Below are 21,227 nucleotides of genomic sequence, written 5' to 3' on the forward strand. Positions count from 1 at the left end.
ACAGCTTGTACTTGGGGCTGCAGCGCCTGCTTACCCTTTCCCTAGTAATGCCTTTAATCTCAACTAGGTTAAAAGAGATCAAGTCAGTGTTCATGTTGAAGGGAACAGATTCAAAAGATCCTCCCTCTTGGATGTAGCACAGGAAATTATGGAATTATCAAACATCATAGCAAACATAGGATAAAAAACAGATACTTACTGAAATCTTCTCATCACATCAAATGTTACCCATGTATTAAGACAAAACTTTGGCATTCAGACATACATTGTGTCACAGACAGGGAATTTAGCACCCATCAGTTTAGGGATGGACAACAAGGTGGAATATTTTACATCCAATGGTTTGACTTCTTAGCCAAGAAGGACAAGTACCGAACAAGGTATTTTCTGTACCAAATTCCAAAACAGCATAATTTGGAAAATACAGAAAACATACAAAAAAGGCATCAGAGGTGAGTGTGACTTTGCTAAATGTGTGAAGTTTCAACAATAACATGTGGGCTTAAAAGACTTCTTCTCCTTGGAGGACTAACATCTGTACTAAAGACCTAAAGTGCTCATCTCACATTCCAGAGCATGCCCCTTCATTGTTGAAAACACAATGGGCTAGGTAGTGGTGATTCAGTATTTGCAAAGGAATGCCTAAAATACAGAAACCAAGAAAACAACTCAGGATTAGAATTTACACTCACAATAATAAATACAAGTAGTGCTAAAAGTAATATCATATAAATATACTGTACACCAACTATACCTCTCAACTGCAAACATTTTTGCACAGTGTCGATTTTTATTTTTGGTCAGTTTTTCATAATATTGCATTCTTCTGGCAAATTAGTGACAAATCATTAAAGATTGAAGTTAGAAAATAATGGCAGACATTTGTGTTTTGGACTTCATATCCTTCAGAAAATCCATGCAAATGCAAAACCTGTTATTCTATCAACTTTCTAAGTTTGTAAGAGCAACATTAAAAAAAAATTGTCCCTATTCTTGGGCCTTTATCCCAGTTTTACTTATGGCTTTGTCCAGATTTCTTGCTCTAGGAGGCTGACAGGTATGACACTAACAATGGACCCCTAATATATGTAAAATAAAATTATGGAACAGCCTTGGCATACAAGGTCAATTAGGCTTAATATGCTATTTAGAATATGGCTTGTGAAGAGATGATAATGCTATTCTGACCATATTAAAAACTTTAGTATATAAGATAAATACTCTTATGTTGGTAAAATTATGGAACATAGAAGATGTTTGGATTAGATGGATGATGACTGTTCAGGTATAAATAACTGAAAATATGTTTCTGCGTTATTAAAAACAGGAGTAAATACTTCTTTAAAATTTGTATCGAAAACCCATTATTGATTTTTTAACAATTCTTGTGAAATCTGTTTCTACACTCGACAGTTAGTGCAGTTCATATAAAAAAATTGGGTGGCCAGTAGTGCAGAGGTTAGCGTTGTCACCTCACAGCAAGAGGTTTTCCGGTTCAATTCTCAGCTGGGGTGCCTTCTGTGTGGAGTCTGCATGCCCTCCCTGTGTTTGTGTGGATTTCCTCTGGTTTCCTGCCACATTCCAAAGACATGCATCTGGAGCGTTTCTCCCCAGGCATCCTCTGAAAACAAGCTCTGTCCTAGTCGGACTTTCTCATTCAACAAATGTTAAATAAATAAATTGTCAGCAGTCTTCAGTGTTTTTCAGCCTCTTCCTGGTCTGCACAGCAAACAGAAAAAACTCCTGAAAAGGAAAGGCAAGGCAAGTTTATCTATGTTGTGATCACTCTTAGTAACACTGGACTCATCATATTATGTACAGATTTCAGTAAAATGCATGCATAAGGTTAAATATAATCACTACCTAATTTCAAGTACCACATGCTCATAAATATCCCAGCTTGGGTACCATGACAATATCAGACATGCTGCAAGTTCCACAATAATGAAAATCCATGGCAACAGTATGTGAAACTCGTATCAGGATCTCTCAAAGAGCCTGTTCCTTTCTAACACCACAAGAAGCAGCTTTAATTCTGTGAGCAGTAATTTCACAGGATGGTGCTGTCCACGCAGCCAAAAAAAAAAAAAAGTGAGCAAGACTGATGCATGTTTCCCTGAACAGTACACATACTCTCATTGTAGCCCGCCCTCAATCTGTAATTATATAATACCCAGCATGGATGTAAAGTAAGGAAGGCAGTTTCACTGCAGTGAGCATATCAGGGAACAGAATTGAAAATTAACAAGAAGCCCTGGAAGAAATGTAGCACAATGCATGCATGTTGTGCCCATGGGATCAGAAAGGCAGCCCCAATCTTTAATACTCACAACTTATACAAACTGATTTCTGAACTTTTGCAGAGAGGAGAGGCTTAAATTTGCTAAGCAAGTAGCAATTTCTTTAGTGGACTACAGTACAGCTGCTTATCCTAGAAATTCGAACAATTTCCATTTGAAGTTCGGAACAAGATGATGTAGCTACAGCTGTTTTGCTTTTATCGCCTTATCGCCACTGGGCACCAGTGGTGCATACAGCTGGCTCACTGGTAGCTGTTCTATATTTATCTCATACAAAACAGGCATCATTCAACCAGGAAAAGTCTTGCAAGGAAGCAGGAACACCTGATGCCAGATTTCACATAAGATGCAATTTTCTTCTACAGTGAAGAACATTACAGAATGAGCTGGGGAAGTCACAAGGACATCTGGGTAATACAAGGAGACTGAAGTTGAAGAACTATTCCTATAAATGTTAATTATGTTCCTTCTATGTAAACTGTTTTGATAATACTGCCAAAATATAATACATAATAGATTGTATAAAGACATGCAGACAAACTTGTCAAACTGTGTATTTTTAACATATGCCAAGGAAAAACAAACCTGCGATGAACAGGGTGAATTTATGAGCTCCTGACACTGTTATTGAAAAAAAAAAGCACTGTAAGAATGAAGGAAATGTTAGCCTCTGCTCTGGATTAAGCACACATGTCAAAACAGCTATGCAAACTGAAAGAAAAAAAAGAAAATATGTGTCATAAATTCCAAGATGTTCTCTATCTCTCTCTGTATGCATATATGAATGTGTATGTGTCTATATATTTATATATAGACGTACACATACAAATATGACCGCAACATACGTGTGTCTGTGTCAAAGTTTTATAAAGCAAAAAATAAATGGAAATTGCTAAATGGCTACCGATGGTGTGACATCAACTATAGGTAACATGGCATGTCTCTAAACTTATCAGAGGTGTAAAGTGTGTTAATTCTTTTGGCAGTATTGTTTTCACAAAAACAACAAAAAAATGTTTTACATTAATAATATTGGTATTCTTGTAGTCTGCCAATTGCCATATTTAACAGCAGATATAATTATTATAAAAACACACTGCGCTAAAAGGATATGTCTTGCTGTGGCCCTCTTATAGGGTTGATTTGAAGAGCAGAATGCAAATCATTCATAATAAACAGTAGACCAACAGTATTTTCTGGTTGCAACCTGAATTAACAAAATGGCCACAAAACAGCGAATGTACATCTTGTATAATTTGTATAAGTAATTGATGTAATGAAACACTGGGAATACATCAATATCAGGATAGGAAGTCAATGCAGAACATCAATCCATCCACTGAAAAGGCTACAGGATCACAAACAGTAGGTAAAATCAAAAGGACAGATTCAGAAACAATAGTGTAATAATGCTGCACAGGAAAAGTGCCGAACAGGCTTTCCTACACAGTTTGGCACTTAGTTAATTATGTGAGAGTTAGCACAAAAAGTGTGGCATAAAGACAATTGATAGACAACTGAATTCAACAATATGAAGTTCAGCAAACCAGAAAAGTCATGGTAGATGCTATGAACATGGTGCCAAATTACATGCAGATGGGCAGACGGTTAATGCAGGTTAATTGGAAGCAACATCAAAGACCAGAGAAGAAATTATGTTGATGTTTAATAAGAGCAAGCAAAATATGCCCCTATGGAAATGTAAAGCAATATGAGTCACCTGCAGAAATCTGCACAATCTGCCCCTACAGAAATGTAAAGCAATATGTGTCACCTGCAGAAATCTGTACAATCTGCCCCTACAGAAATGTAAAGCAATATGTGTCACCTGCAGAAATCTGCACAATCTGCCCCTACAGAAATGTAAAGCAATATGTGTCACATGCAGGGATCCTCACAATCTGCCCCTATGGAAATGTAAAGCAATATGTGTCGCCTGAAGAAATCTGCACAATCTGCCCCTACAGAAATGTAAAGCAATATGTGTCACCAGCAATCTGCACAATTTTCCCTTACAGAAATGTAAAGCAATGTGTGTCACCTGCAGGAATCCACACAATTTGCTCCATGAAAATAAAGCAATATGTGTCAAATGCGGAAATCCACACAATCTGCCCATATGGAAATGTAAAGCAATATGTGTCACCTGCAGAAATCTGCACAATCTGCCCCTGCAGAAATGTAAAGCAATGTGTGCCAACTGCAGAAATCTACACAATCTGCCCCTACAGAAATGTAAAGCAATGTGTGTCACCTGCAGGAATCCACACAATCTGCCCCATGGAAATAAAGCAATATGTGCCAACTGCGGAAATCCACACAATCTGCCCATATGGAAATGTAAAGCAATATGTGTCACCTGCAGAAATCTGCACAATCTGCCCCTGCAGAAATGTAAAGCAATGTGTGCCAACTGCAGAAATCTACACAGTCTGCCACTTTTGTAGCATAAATCAAGTGTGTCGACTGCAGACATCAGTACAATCTGCTGATATGGAAACATAAAGCAACATGTGAAGATTTCAGAAATCTGCCCAGTCCTGTAGAATGAAATGAAAATATAAGAGTGATGGAACATAACAAAGACGTATCCAAGCAACTTAGATGTAAGCATTAGTTTTCAGAGGAAAAAGACAAGCTAGAAGTCTGACATACAACAATGAGGTTTCACAGCCGCAAATATAAATAGCAGCCTAAGTATAGAAAATGGAATGAATTTGGTCATTTTTGGTTTGACTGTCCTACACTAGAAAAGATAACACTAGAAGAGGAGAATATTTCCGAAAAAAGACAGTCTGATGATAATGGAACTGAATGTATTTGTGCAGAATATTATAGGAATTATGACTGAACAGGAAAATGTAACTATTACGGAAAAGGCAAAGAAGTAGAAAGTGTGTTGCAAAGAGTAATTATTATAGTGCCAGATAAAAACAGGGATGCATCAGTAGGAAGTGAAGAAGAAAGAGAATTTGAGAAAGGAGAAGAAGAAAGTGATGATAAATTGGTTGATGGGAGGGTATGGAGAAGGGAAAGAAAATAAAACCTGGAAATAAGAAAGACATAAAAAGGAAAGGGATGACTTAGAAATATTAACACTAAATAAGTGCCAAAGTGGTTAGAAAAACATTTTATATAGCCCACCTAATCATGAAGGGATTCACATCTAGATCAGGGGAGGTCATCATGCCTCTTTACTCATCCCTCATCAGGCCCATAATTGAGTACAATGCCCCTTTTGGGATGTACCTTACCAGACACCTGCAGCAACTGGAAAGACCCCAAAAGTACCTCACCAAGAGGATCAAAGGGCTCAAACAGATGCCATATGCTGCCCGGTTAAAGAAACTCCAGCTCTACTCAGTGGCATACCACCTGTTCAGAGGCGATCTGTGCCCGACGTATAAAGCCATGTCCAACCCGAATTAATGGACATGCTGCACCTCAGAAAATCCAAATCCCATCGAGCCACGCTCGAGAGACTTGAACCTCAGCACTGAAATAAATAGGACATGCTGGAGGGACAGATTCATAACCCAGAGGCTCCCTTCACTCTGGAATAAAATCCCAGTCCAGGTTAGGCAGAGTCCCTCATTGACTCTCTTCAAGAGGAATCTTGATGAGTGGATGGGAGATCATAGGTTTACCCCGGGTATCACTTCTGTGTCACTGTTAGACAGAGGCACAGTATACTAACCTCGAAAAAGGGCATAGCAAAATAAATTTAAAATGGGTGGCGAAAGCCAAACACATTCTGTCTAGGCTTATAAATGCCCTAGGGCAGATAGCCTAGTATGAACCTATGAACCTATGAAATATCATTGAAAAAGAAGGTGTAGTGACTGAACCATTTAAAAATAGGTATGAATGAATATGTTTGTTAGATAGCAGATGCGTGAAGAAAGAAAACAGAAAAAATGAGGTGATATGGGGTAGAAAGATTATATGCTCAGTGAGCAGTGATATGTGTTCAAGAATATTTATTTTTATTTTACATTTGTTGACCGGGAAAGTCAGACTGGATACATGTCCATTTTCAGCGGATGCCCGGGGAGATAAGCTCCAAAATACAATACAAGAAAAATTTTAATAAAAATAAACAAATTAAACAGAATTCCATACTAGTAATACTCAAATTAAAAATTGTTAAAACTTCAAGTATACAATCCCCCCCCCCCCCCCTTAGGTACGGTCATAGGCCATAACAAACAAGGGTAGGTAGATATTATTTATACTAAAAAAAAAAAATACTTTTGGTAGAGTAAGAGGAGGGAAACACCAAAGGAGGAGGAATTCAGAAATTATAACTTAAGAGAGATAAGCAAGAGGTGCCAGTGTCAGTCAGGATTTGAGCATGGTCATTGCCATTGTGATTTTAGGAAGATTTAAGTTGATTTTTGAAAAGTGGAGTGGAAGTCAGGGATGTAAATTCAGTTGGTAGTTTATTCCATGCTTTACCAATTGAGTTAGTAAATAAGGAGTCACCAGATTTATTGTTAGCTTTTAGGGAAGAGTAGTAGTCTGTTGGCAGATCGCAAGGTAGCAAGATTTTGATAGGGGATAGTAAGGTTTCTGAGAATGGGGGTTTTTGAGGAATGATGCAGAATCTTATGAATGATTGTGAGTTGCTGAAAAAGAAACTGGCTTTGCAGTTCAAGCCATCCTAGAAGTTTTAGGTTTTTGCAGTGATAGGTACGATGTGGGGTATCAGAGGCAAATCTGGCTATGTTGTTGTAAGCTGTGGCCAGCTTATTGATATTGCTTTTGGAGAGGTTTGTAAAGATTGGGCAGGTATAGAGGAGAGTAGATAGTAGGTGAGTTTGGGCAATAGTAGTCCTGGCTAAAGGAGTGAGAAAAGGTTTACTTCTGTATAGGGAACCAAGTTTTCTATTCATAGATTTGATAGTTAGGTTGATATGGGTGTCAAAATTAAGATTGTGATCAATTGTTACCCCCAAAAGTTTGGTGGTAATATCTGGAACTATTGTGGTGCCATTTTTAGATATGACTGTGAAGTTTATGGTGGGGGATTTATGTGTAGGGGTAAATAGCAGTAATTTAATTTTTTTAGGGTTGAGGAGGAGACAGCATTGGTGGAACCAGTTTTCTACTAAGGTAAATATTTTTTGGGTTCTGGCTTGAAGTTGGGACAGTGAGGAGGAACAGATTAAAGTTGAGTCATCAGCATATTGTATACAGGCAGCCTGAGGAAGGGAGGTTTTCAGATCATTAATGAAGATGGTAAAAAGGAGCGGTCCCAAGATTGAACCTTGTGGGACTCCCAAGAGTGATAGGGAGCAGAGATGACAGTTCATTGTACCAGAGGACTGCTTGCTGCCTGTTTCCTAGGTAAGATTGAAACCATTTGATTGAGTGTGTATCTAATGTGAAAGAATTAAGCATGTTTAGCAATAGTTCATGATTCACCATGTCAAATGCCTTGGATAGGTCAATAAAAGTGCAGAGGATAGGAGATTGTTGTTACGATGTTTACTTATACAGTCAGCAAAAGATAGGAGAGCTGTGGTGGTGCTATGATAAGGTCTAAAACCATGTTGGCAGTCAACTAGAAGGTGATTTTGGAGGAGATGATCAAGAAGTTGGCGATGAATACATCTCTCATAATTTTTGCTATAGGTGAGAGAAGGGCTATTGGGCGGAAATTGGAAAGTTCAGTTGAGTTACCACCCTTGTGGAGGGGGATGATATGAGACACTTTCCAGATGTTTGGGATAGAGAATTCTGTTATGGTTCTGTTAATCTGAGTTACCACCCTTGTGGAGGGGAAATGATATGGGACACTTTCCAGATGTTTGGGATAGAGAATTCTGTTATGGTTATGTTGATTTGAGTTGCCACCCTTGGGAGGGGGAATGATATGGGACACTTTCCAGATGTTTGGGATAGAGCATTCTGTTATGGTTCTGTTAATTAAGATGAAAATGGGGAAGGCAAGAACTCCAGCTGCCATTTTTAGATATTTAGTGGGGGGGGGGGTCAGCTGAAGGGGTGCAAGGTTTGAGTTTCATAAGCAATGTGTGTATGAGAGATGTAGGAATGGGTTGTAGTTATAATAGGGCTAGTGAATTAGAAGACACAGGTGGGTTAGAGGTGGACACTGCTGGTAAAGAATTAGATAGAGATTGGACAGTTTCAGTGAAAAATTTGTTGAAAAGTATCAGCAATTTGGGTGAATGACTGTTGGGTCAGATTAGAGGGGGTAGGAGTTTTAGAGTGGCCAGGATGAAGTAGTTTATTTATTCCAAACCAGATTTTTTTGTGGGTTTTGATGTTGGGTTTGTTGTTGTTGTTAATAGTTTTTTTGTCAAGGAAAATGGCTTTTTTGGTGGCATTTCTAAGCTTTCTAAAGTTTTAGTGCTCAGTAGGATCTTTTGTATGTCTCCATTTGTCCCAGATTTTGTTTCTAAGTCGCATTTTTTGCCTGGTGTCTTTTGTGAGCCAGAGGGCTGGTTTGTCCTTAATTCTGATTGTATGAGAAGGGGCATGATGCTCGAGAAGTTGTAGAAATTTATTGTTAAAATAGAGAACAGATTCTTCAAGTGGTACGTGTTTTAGGAGAGTCCAATTGCATGCTCTAAGCTCCGCCTGAAAGTTAAGTAGGTTTAGAGTTTTTGCATTTGGAATGGTTCTGACATTTACTTGATTGGTTATTGAAGTTTTTAGTTTTGTTATAAAGGTAAGAGAATTGTCACTGATATCATCGGGAAGTATACCTGTTTTATAAGATTGGGGGTTACTGTTAACTAGTATCCAATCTAAAGTGGTTTGTTTATTGCTGGGTTTGTGAGTTCTTGTAGAGTAGGAGATGGTTTGATTTAAGCCATGAAGGTTTATTAGGGTAGCAGGATTATCAGCAGTAAAGCTATTCCAGTCAATATTGAAATCCCCAAGGAGTATGGTCTCTTGGGGTGAATTTGAGGAGAGCCAACAGAGGACATTTTCAACTGTATTAATATTATTACCTGGGGGATGTAAGAGCAGATAATATAGATGGATTTATTGGCATTAATTAAAAGCTTAGAAATTAAAATTTCAGCATTGCTAGTTGAAGGATGTGTAGAATTGAGGGCAGAGAGTTGCAGCTCAGATTTATTAAATATAGCGACCCCACCTCCTTTTTTGTTTGGATGGTCTAATCTAATTATGTTGTAGCCTGGGGGGAGAATATCATTATCTTTAATGGTTGGTTTGAGCCAAGTTTCAGTTAGACATAGGATATCGAAGGAGTGTAGATCTAACAAGGCATGAAGGTGGCTGGTTTTATTATTTAACCTTCTGATATTATGGTGGGCTATAAGGAGTGAGTTTTTGCTAGGGGAGGGGGAATAGCAGGTGTCAGGATGGAGGGACTGGGAATAAGGGTTACTAGTGTTTGGGCTTGGATTTGGATGAATAGCACCATGTAGAAGTAGGTACTGTTGTGGTATAGGAGACAGTTTTGGTAGTTTGCCTAGGATAGGGATATTTTTTTTGTGGAATACTTGAAATGGGTTGTTCTATGAAACTGAGGTTTAAGGTAGACTGTTGAGGATGTAATGTTGCAATGGGAGGTAGAGATTAAAAGGGAATGAGGGGTAGTTTGTTTTAGGAGGGGGTAGGATTGTGTAAAGTGTAGGGATTCATAGTAAGTAAGCTTGTAGGATAAAAGCAGAGTGCCTAGTGTTATAGATAAGTGGAGCAGGTTAGAGTGCATTTTAAAGTAGGAGATGGGCATAGTGAATGGAGTTAGATAGGAGATACAGGGAGAGTAGGTATGTATAAGTATGAGTAAAGGGAGATTGAAGTGAGAACAAGGATCAGTCAGGGGTGGGTCTGTTTAGACAGAAGTACAGGGGTTAGGGGAGGGACTAATCCAAAAGATAGGAAGAAGAAATTAAATAGGAGAGGTGGGAGTGGGATTGCTAAGTATATAATGAGGTTAATTAGGTTATTGGCTAATGAAGGAAGATGGTGTGTGTTTAGAGAAGTATAAGGCTAGATGCACTGATGGTGGTTGGGAAATAGGGGTAGGTTAGGGGAGTAGAGTGAGCCCGTAGGGCGAACGGGGTGGGTAGAACTGGATGGTAAGCAGAGCAGAAAAAGTATCAGCTGTCTTTAGTGAATTGGCTTTAAAATGTTAGATTAGGGAAAAAAAACTGTTTGTTACAAAAGTGTTTTCAGGACTTAAAATTAGTAAAACGATTGAGGGGTGAATAGTCAAATTTACACCATTTAACAAGGAGGTTAGGACAGTAGTTTTCACTAAAAGGAGTAGGACTAATTAGGTTAGATATTTAACAGCTAAAAATATGTTGGTTGAATACTGCCATCTAGTGGACAGAATTAAAAAGGCAACTGGGTGAGGTAATGAGGGTTTACTACCAAAGTCAGGATGTATGGGAAACAAGACTAGGTAGAAGTGGTGGATTGGGGTCTGCGTTAGGCTGCATGATCTCACACAGAGGGGTTACCAAACAGATAGATATAATAATTACAGGTACTGCAGATAAAGTAGGAATTTCACATACATGAAACAATACTTTAGTAGCTAAATCATTACTAAGCCTGACAAGCAGACAGCTTCAGGGACATCTTCCGGTTTAGGAGAGGTTTTTCTTGGTTGTAAGGCAGGGAGGGAGCACCCAGGATCCCTTTACTGGAAGAGAGGAAAAAGAGAACACTAAGTTAGCAAGTTATAGGTATATGAGAGAGAGGAAAAAGGGGGAAGTTATGAGTAACAAAATACCATAAGGACTCAAAGAAAGGAGAAATAGTTAGGAGAAGAGGTCAGGGCTTAGAAGTAGAGAAATATTTGCAACAAAGTAATGATGAAATATGAAGTGGAGAGGGGAAAAGGAGCAAGAATGAGGGTAGTCTATAAAAGAAGTAAGACAAAGAGCATAAGCTTGGAGGACAAATGAAAGAAAATTAGGAGAAACGGTATATAACAGTAGCATACCGATATTCAAAACATTAACTACAAATCCTAATTCTCCTTCTATAGAGAATGGAAGGAAACTAGGAAATATCCAGTTCAACAGTGAGGCTGAGGATTACTAATTACCAATGCATGCACAGTTCGTGTTCTCAAAGAGACAGAGGACAAATTAAACATTTGTGAAATCAAGAAATCACAGCCAATAAAATCCCAGCTAAAGAATGCACTAAATATGAAATTAGAGTTGTCACTAGAGCATTTTCTAAGCAGGGCAGATAATGTACAGAAAGTGGCAAAAATGCGGTGAAGTAATTCTGAACATGGAAAACTCACATAAGCTACAAATTAGTAGGAAGGGCAGTCTTCAAAGTTTGGAAGAATGTTAACTCTCAGGTACAAAGTAGGAAAAGAATAAAAATATCGGTAACAACTCATTAAACACCAATCTGTTTAGATAAACAATGTTGTAAGCTCTCCACGTACGAGATAAAACTGTCATCTAAAAAGACTTCCAATGTAAGCTATTTTAATTACCCAAAAGTAAGAGTTACTCAAATGGACATGTTATGAAATCCTACTTCCTCAGTTACAAAAAACAATCTTATTGAGCTGGAGAAACCACTCGCATAGAATACCATTCGTTGTAAGTAAATTGCGAGTCAATAGAATGCCTTATACCTCTAAACTCGGCAGATTGTGAGAGACTGTCCCTTAAAATAACCACCAAAGGGGGAGAATAAGGACAAACTAGCCCACTTGAAAAAGCGCCTTAGAATTGGCGCCAATGTCCTTTAGGACATGGACAGGATGAGTAATGCTACGGTTTAACTGAGTTTCTACTAGTCCCTTTACTGATGTGAGGAAGAAGAACAGGAACCCTTAAGGTTCATTCGTGGGGACAAAATAAGAACCTTTTAAATGCAGGGTCAGGGACTTAAACAGTACGGGAGTTAGGCAGCAGGAAATAATACAACCATAACTTGTGGGAACAGATGCATCTCTCTTATACAGGAGGTGGAGCAAAAGAGAGAAAAACCTCAAATAAAAGCCACAAGCCCCAAAGGGAGTCTCGGGTATCTGTACAGCATAAAAGAAGTTACTGCATATATACAATACCAGAGATTAACCAGCCAATAACTTACAGTAAAGTATAATAAGTAGGCATTCTGTCTACACAACAAATGGGGGGGGGGCCTCACATAAGACGCATATCAATAGCGTTGGCTTTATCCACACTCTGAGATGGCTAAATTCATCAGTGTGTGCTACGGGACAGAATTTGATTCAGCATTTCTACTGAGACCTAATTGTGATACAATATCTGTCCCTAAACTTGCAGGGTGCACCAAATACTGTAGTAGTAGCGTAAAGTGGTTAATGACTAAGTATTAGTTAAACTAAGCAACAAACACGATGAAATACTGGCTGTGTACAGGCAGGTTAACATTTGTGAATAAAACAATGGCAAAAAAATACAGTAACTGAACAGTCAACCAACATGTAACATATACACAAAAGATAAAAAATTTCACAAACCTACCGTGAGTAGAATCAAGCAGCCCAAAGAAAACGCAGCCCTAGCTCAGGGGAGAGGGAGAATGCTGAGACAGAGGGTTAAAAGTGGCGCCAAAAAGTAGATGCCCAGTATAAGTAACTTCAGAGGCGGTTTCCAGATAGGGGGAGGGGATAAACAAAGGGCTGAACTAGGATAGCAAAAAAGGGCAGAGTAGGGAATAAGAAGGTTCCATGGATGGTAAGTAGAGCAGAAAAAGTATCAGTTGCCTTTAGTGAATTGGCTTTAAAATGTTAGATTAGGGAAAAAAACTGTTTGTTACAAAAGTGTTTTCAAGACTTAAAATTAGTAAAAAGATTGAGGGGGTGAATAGTCAAATTTACACCATTTAACAAGGAGGTTAGGACAGTAGTTATCACTAAAAGGAGTAGGACTAATTGGGTTAGATATTTAAAAGCAAAAAAATATGTTGGTTGGATACTGCCATCTAGTGGACAGACAGAAAAAGGCAACTGGGCAAGTTAATGAGGGTTTACTACCAAAGTCAGGAGATACGGGAAACAAGACTAGGTAGAGGTGGTGGATAGGGGTCTGCGTTAGGCTGCAAGATCTCACACAGAGGGGTTACCAGATAGATATAATAATTACAGGTACTGCTGATAAAGTAGGAATTTCACATACATGCAAAAAATACTTTAGTAGCTAAATCATTACTAAGCCTGACAAGCAAACAGCTTCACGGACGTCTTCCAGTTTAGGAGAGGTTTTTCTTCGTTGTAAGACAGGGAGGGAGCACCCAGGATCCCTTTAATGAAACAATACTTTAGTAGCTAAATCATTACTAAGCCTGACAAGCAGACAGCTTCAAGGACGTCTTCCAGATTAGGAGAGGTTTTTCTTGGTTGGAAGGCAGGGAGCACCCAGGATGCCTTTACGTGAGGAGAATCAAAAAACGCAGCCGAAAGAAAACGCAGCCCTAGCTCAGGGAAGAGGGAGGACGCTGAGACACAGGATTTTTGTTAACATGAAGAGATAAGTGTTAGAAAAACTTTTGGGCACAGCAAATAGATGCTTACAGCCTGATTGCAGTCTAAACCGAGGTGCGTTTATTTTTTTTAAATGTCAAAAAACACTGCACAAGAAACAGGAAATTACATCAAGCATATTACCATAAGCATCCACCAGAAAACTCTGCCATCTTGTGGCTAAACATATTATTACACATAACTGAAATATATCACACATAGTAGTTGTTGTTATATATATAGGTTCATAGGTAGGTACTAGGCTATTGGCCCAAGGGCCTAAGTAAGCCTAGCCAACAAGGTTCCCTGGCTTACGTCACCCAAGTTAGTTATTTTCCTGTGCCCCTGTCGAGCAGAGCCACAAAAGTGATCCCCGGGGTGTATTTGCTATTTCCCATCCACTCATCAAGATTTTTCTTGAAGAGTGCTAATGAGGATATTTGCTTGACATAGATGGGTAGCTTGTTCCAGAGTATGGGAAGTCTCTGGGACAGGAATCTATCCCTCTACCATGTGGTGTTTATTGTGGTGACAAGGTTTAGGTCCCTAGAGCGTGTACCTCGGAGGGACTGGGATTTCTTTAGGTGTAGCATGTCCAACAGCTCTGGGTTTGACATAGCTTTATATACCAAAAAAGGAGAGGCAAAGTCGGCAAATCCACAACAATTAATTTAATAAAGTTAGCGCTTTTGTCTGCTTATAATAAGCAAACTTCTTCAGACAAATGACACAAGGAAATTATATCTCTTAAATAACAAATAATAAATGACATCACTTCCTATCCGAATTGTGATCTTCCGCAGTGGTGCAGCGGTAGCATTGTTGCCTCACAGCAAGAGGTTCTCCCGTCCGATTCTCGGCTGGAGTGTGAGGAGTGCCTTTTGTGTGGAGTCTGCATGTCCTCCCCGTGGTTGGGTGGGCATTCAAAAGACATGCGTAAATGGGCGTGCCTTCGTTGAAGGTTGAATGTCGAGCTGGCACCTCGGCATTCGAGAAAATCTACTGCCAATCATTAGCGGACCGGAGTTCCGCTGTGGCGACCCCTAACAGGGAAAAGCTGAAAGACAACAACTTCCTAGCCCAATTAAGTCACAAAAGTAAATGTTTAAAATTACTGAAACTGTTGTGTAGTAAAATACATTATATATATATATATATATATATATATATATATATATATATATATATATATATATATATATATATATATATATATATATATATATATATATATATATATATACATACATACACAGTCTTGCAAACTAAAAAAAGTTGTTTTAAAAAATCATCTTTCTAAAGATTTTAATTTTAGCAAACATTTCACATTGCAGTTCTCATTTAATCCAGGGTAACTAAAGGCATTCAGTGATAGCTGCCAACTAAGCTCATTTTCCTACAAAATGAGTGACCAGGGACCTCCCCGAATGTCAGTAAGAAGTTGTTCCATGAATAAAAAGAAGAACGTATGCCCTGTATTACTAGAAATGTGTCTGGCCAGGGCATTTGTGGGATTTTGTTTCTCAATGTTATACATGTGTTCATAAATGTGCTGTTTTAACTGTCTTTTGGTCTTACCTACAGAAAAACATTCGCATTTTTGGCGCGTAGCTAAATATATCACTCCTTTAAGTTTTACAACTGAATCTACCCGTTATAAAAAAAACTGATGTCTGTTGATAACAGATTTTCTACCAACTTTTATGTACTTGCATAAGTTCCATCTTCCGCATATGTATATCCCAGGACTGTTGACATGTTTTCTAATAGGTTTTTCCAATAAAGTTTTCCAGTAATATAGGGCATACGTTCTCCTTTTTGGTCATGGAACAACTTCTTATTGACATTCGTGGATGTCCCTGGTCACTCATTTTGTAGGAAAAGGATCTCAGTTGGCAGCTATCACTGAACGCCTTTAGTTATCCTGAACAAGGAGAAAAGTACAGTCAGCTGCCTGTCGGGTGTCAGGATCCGCCACATAACGCATGCACTCAAGTCACTCCACAACAAGTACAAATATGACTCTGTCATTGTCCATGTTGGAGTGAATGACTTGAGACATACCTCCCTGGACTACATGAAAAGAGACATGGAAGAGCTCTCAGATCATGTGGCCCAGGCAGGTATGACCCTAGCCCTGAGTAGCATCCTGCCTTCTCCCAGAATGATACCACAATATAAGGACAAAATGATTGACTTCAACAACTGGCTAAGCTTCTGGTGTCATTCAAAGGGGATCCAGTATTTGTCTGGCTGGGATGACATGATTGACAGACCACAATGCTTTGCCAGAGATGGTCTGCACCTGTCGCCCCTGGGATTCAGGTTACTGACTAAGGTTCTTGCCACCCCTATAGTGCCTTTTTTAGGCAAAGTTCAAAGGACAAAACCACCACTGTAACAGGTACAAGCATGCAAAATCTGAAAGTAATGCTACTCAATGCTAGAAGTCTAAACCTCAAACTGCACACTCTTGAGGCACTCCTAAAAATGGAGTACATCGATATCTGTGCAGTAACTGAGACCTGGTTCAAGGCTCCAAAGAGCACACCTGCAATACCAGGCTACAACTCTTACCACACTTTTCGGCCACCAAACCAGGACCGAAACACTAAAGGTGGAGGAGTGTCAATATTCACCAAGGATATTCACACCACCAGGCTAGTTGCCCAACACAATGCGTCTGAAATTCTCCAGGTGCAACTATCACTAGGTAAGACTGCAATCCAAATTGTAGCTTGCTACAGATCCCCCACCGTACCCAAAGATTCTCACTACACCTTTCTAAACATACTGGAAAATATTAAGATAGAACCAGACACCCTAATACTGGGTGATTTTAACTACCCTGCCATTAACTGGGAAAACTACTCATGTACCAACACCTTTGCCCAACGGTTCTTGGAATTCATAAATTCCAACGCCCTGGATCAACTAATCCATAGTCCCACCAGGGGCTCCAATATCCTAGACCTGGTCATTACCAACATGGGAAATCGATGTTCCACACCCATGGTCACCCCCTCGTTAATCAGGTCTGACAATAAGCTAATCACCCTTAACATCCACATCTCACCCGCACTCTCCAGTAAGGAAACCTCCATAAAAAACTTCTCCAAAGCCAACTTCATGCTACTCAAGTCAGAAGTGACAAACTTCATAACACCCATGCAGACGGGAACTGAAAGTTCAATTGCTGAATCCTACACTAAGGCACTGTACGAGCACATCCACTCATGCATGAATCGTGCCATCCCAAATAAAACCAAGATGCTCTCATCCAAAAAAAGGAAGTCAATCTGGTGGTCCCCTGCCATAAAAAAACTTTACAACAAAAGGAAGAAACTGTTGCAGAAAAGAGGAAAATCCTAGGATGCAAAAAACTCCCTTACCAGCCTCAGTAAGAAACTGAGATCCCTCATAAAATCCTCCAAAGCTAGTTATGAAAATAAAATTGCCAAAGATTCCAAAGACAACTACAAGGTATTCTATGTCAAAAATCTAAATGGCAATGCTCAGATCTGCTCTGAGCTAAAACAGAATGGCATTAAATATACTGATCCCAAGGATATTGCCAATATCCTGGCAGATCAATTCAGTGCCAACTTCACCCCCCTCTCACCCCCTAAATGGCCCATCTCAATACCGGAAGATTGCCAAATTCCAGTAATAATGGCCACACAGGTAAAAAACGCACTCTCCAAAGTTAAGAATAAAGCATCCATGGGACCAGATGACATCCCAGGCTGTGTACTACATGAACTACAATATGAACTGGCACCTCACCTAAGTGTCATGTTTAATCATAGCCTCACCTCAGGTTTCATGCCCACTGAGTGGCTCAGAGCTACAGTTATCCCACTCCATAAGGGGGGATCCACCTTGGATCCTGGAAACTACCGTCCCATCAGTCTGACAAGCCTTATCTGCAAGGCCATGGAGCGTATTATCATGGAACTTATAAACAAAGACATTGGCAACCTTCAAACACTGGACCCCACCCAGTTTGGGTTCGTGAAAGGCCGATCTTGTCTCCTGAACCTGATTGACTTCTTCGAATCAGGCCATGGACAAGGGTAAGGTGGTCCACACAGCCTATCTAGACCTTGCGAAGGCCTTTGACACCATCCCCCACTCTGGATTCATAGATAAACTTACTAAGCTGGGCATTAATCCCTACGTCACCCAATGGGTTGCTAACTGGCTTACTGATAGAACCCACACTGTAAAAGTAGCCGACTCCAAATCCAGCTCCAGACAAGTAACAAGTGGAGTACCTCAGGGTTCAGTCCTGGGACTGCTCTTGTTTGGCATCTACTTCTCTGAAGTACAGGCCAACACTAATTGACTCTGGCTAACAAAGTTGGCAGATGACTGCAAACTGGGAGCCATTATTGAATCCCCAAATGATGTGGATACTCTACAAAAGGGCCTTACAGAAACAGATGCTTAGTGCCAGAGCCATGGGCTCAAGCTCAATGCCAAGAAATGTATAGTTATCCCCTTTGGGAAAAAACATGTATCTGTGAATTACCATATAGGTGGCAGTACACTAAACACCGAAATTGTGATAAGAGACTTAGGGACACAGGTGGACAGTGGTCTCACCTTCGATAACCACATCGCCACAACAGTCAGGAAATCTTTCTATGTGGCACACCTCATCACTAAGGGCTTTTCATCCAGAAAAAAGGAGGTCATTGTCCCACTGTACTCATCCCTCATTAGACCCATTATAGAATACAACGCCCTGTTTGGTATGCACCTCTCAAGACATCTGCAACAACTGGAAAGGCCGCAGAAATACCTCACTAAAAGAATCACAGGCCTAAAGCAGATTCCCTACGCTGACCGCCTTAAAAAACTCCAGCTATACTCTGTCGCATATCGTCGACTCAGAGGCGATCTCTGCTTAACATACAAGGCCATGTCAAACCCAGAGCTGTTGGACATGCTACACTTAAAGAAATCCCAATCCCTCAGAGCCACATGCTCCAGGGATCTAAACCTTGTCATCACAATAAATAAAACATGCTGGAGGGATAGCTTCCTGACCCAGGGACTCCCCAGACTCTGGAATAGATTGCCCATACATGTCAAGCAGAGTGCCTCTTTGGCCCTCTTCAAAAGGAACCTTGACAATTGGATGGGAGAAAGGAAATTCACCCCAGGGATCACGTCAGTCGCCCTGCTAGACAGGGGTCCAGGGAAGTAAATAGTGTGGGAAGAAATAGCCAGGGAATTGTTATGGCTAGGCTTGTATAGGTCCTAGGGCTGATAGCCTAGTACCAACCTATGAACCTATTAAATAAGAACTGCAATGTGAAATGTTTGCTAAAATGAAAATCTTTAGAAAGAGGATTTTTTTTAAAACAACTTTTTTTTAGTTTGAAAGACTGTGTGTGTGTGTGTGTGTGTGTGTGTGTGTGTGTGTGTGTGTGTGTGTGTGTGTGTGTGTGTGCATATATATATATATATATATATATATATATATATATATATATATATATATATTTATTTTACTACACAACAGTTTCAATAATTTTAAACATATTTACTTTTGTGACTTAATTGAGCTAGAAAGTGATGTCATGCATTTGTTATTTAAGAGATAGAATTTCCTTGTGTCATTTGTCTAAAGTTTGCTTATTATAAGCAGACGAAAGCGCTAACTTTATTAAATTAATTGTTGTGGATTTACTGAGTTTGCCCATCCTTTTTTGGTGTTTAAATAGTTTGCGTTTGTGTCACCCCGTGGTTTACATAGCTTTATATGTTAGGCTGAGATCACCTCAGAGTAGGCAATATTTTACAGAGTAAAGCTGGAGTTTTTTGAGATGGTCAATGTAGGGCATCTATTTGAGGCCAGTAATCCTCTTTGTGAGGTACTTCTGTGGCCTTTTCAGCTGCTGCAGATATCTTGGGAGGTACATTCCAAAAGGGATGTTGTACTCTATAATGGGTCTAATGAGTGTTGAGTAGAGGGGAACAATGACCTCTTTTTTCCTGGATAAGATCCCTTTTGTGATGAGGTGTGCCACGTAGAAGGATTTCCTCACTACTGTGGTGATGTGATTATCAGAGGAGAGACTACTGTCCACCTGGGTCCCAAGGTCTCATCACACATTCGGTGTTAAGTAGACTGCCGCCTATGTAGTAGGGGATGACAATGCACTTTTTGGCACTGAGCTTGAGGCCATGGCTCTAACACAAGGCATCTGTCTCAGTGAGGCCCTTCTGTAGGATGTCCACATAATTTGGGGACTGGACTATGGCTCCTAGTTTGCAGTCATCTGCGAACTTCATTAGCCAAAGGCCTTCTGTGTTACCCTGTACTTCGGAGAAGTAGATACCAAACAGGAGAGATCCCAGGACTGAACCCTGTGGTACTCCACTTGTCACTGGTTTGAAGTCAGATTTGTAGTCTGCAACTTTTACAGTGTGGGTTCTGTCAGTGAGACCGTTGGCAACCCATCTTGTGACGTAGGGATTTATACCTAGTTTAGTGAGTTTAACTATAATTCCAGAATGGGGGATGGTGGTGAAAGCCTTGGCAAGGTCAAGATAGGCTGTGTGAGCCACCTTACCCTTGTCTACGGCTTTGGTGACTGCCTCAAAGAAGTCGATCAGGTTCAGAAGGTATGATCTGCCTTTCACAAACCCAAACTGGGTGGGGTCCAGAGTTTGGAGGTTACCAATGTCTTTGTATATGAATTCCATGATGACATGTTCCATGGCCTTACAGACCAGGCTCATCAGGCTAATAGGACAAGAGTTCCCAGGATCAGTGGTGGATCCCCCTTTGTAGAGTGGGATAACTGTTGCTGTGCACCATTCAGTGGGCACAAAGCCTGATGTGAGGCTATGATTGAACATGGTGCTTAGGTGGGCAGCCAGTTCGTCCTGAAGTTTGTGTAAAATGCAGCCTGGGATGTTGTCCATTCCCATGGATGCTGTGTTTTTGGCTTTAAAGAGTGCAGCTTTTACCTGCATAGCTGTGATTACAGGGACTCTGCATTCTTCCTGTATAGATATGGGCCCTTTAGGGGTTGAGAGGGGGGTAAAGTTAGCACTGAACCTATCTGCCAGGATGTTGGCAATATCAGTTGGTTCTGTAATTTTCGTGCCGTTGTGCTGTAACTCAGAGCAGATCTTGACATAGCTATAGAATGCTTTGTGGTTGTCCCTAGAATCAGTGGTGATTTTGTTTTCATAGCTAGCTTTGGTGAATCTTATAAAGGATCTCAGCTTCTTACTGAGGCTGTCCAGGGAGTTCCTCCACTCATGGGATTTTACTCTCTTTTGCAACAGTTTCTTCCTTCTGTTCTAGAGCTTGTTTATGGCAGGGGACCACCAGACTGGCTTCCTTTTTGTGGAAGATAGCGCCTTGGTTCTGTTTGGGATAGCACGATCCATGCACTCGTGTAAGAGCTTATAGAGTGCATTTGTGT

The sequence above is a fragment of the Protopterus annectens genome, chromosome 4.part0 (genome assembly GCF_019279795.1).
Source record: "Protopterus annectens isolate FY-2018-M chromosome 4.part0, PAN1.0, whole genome shotgun sequence".
In the NCBI taxonomy this organism is placed as follows: domain Eukaryota; kingdom Metazoa; phylum Chordata; order Ceratodontiformes; family Protopteridae; genus Protopterus; species Protopterus annectens.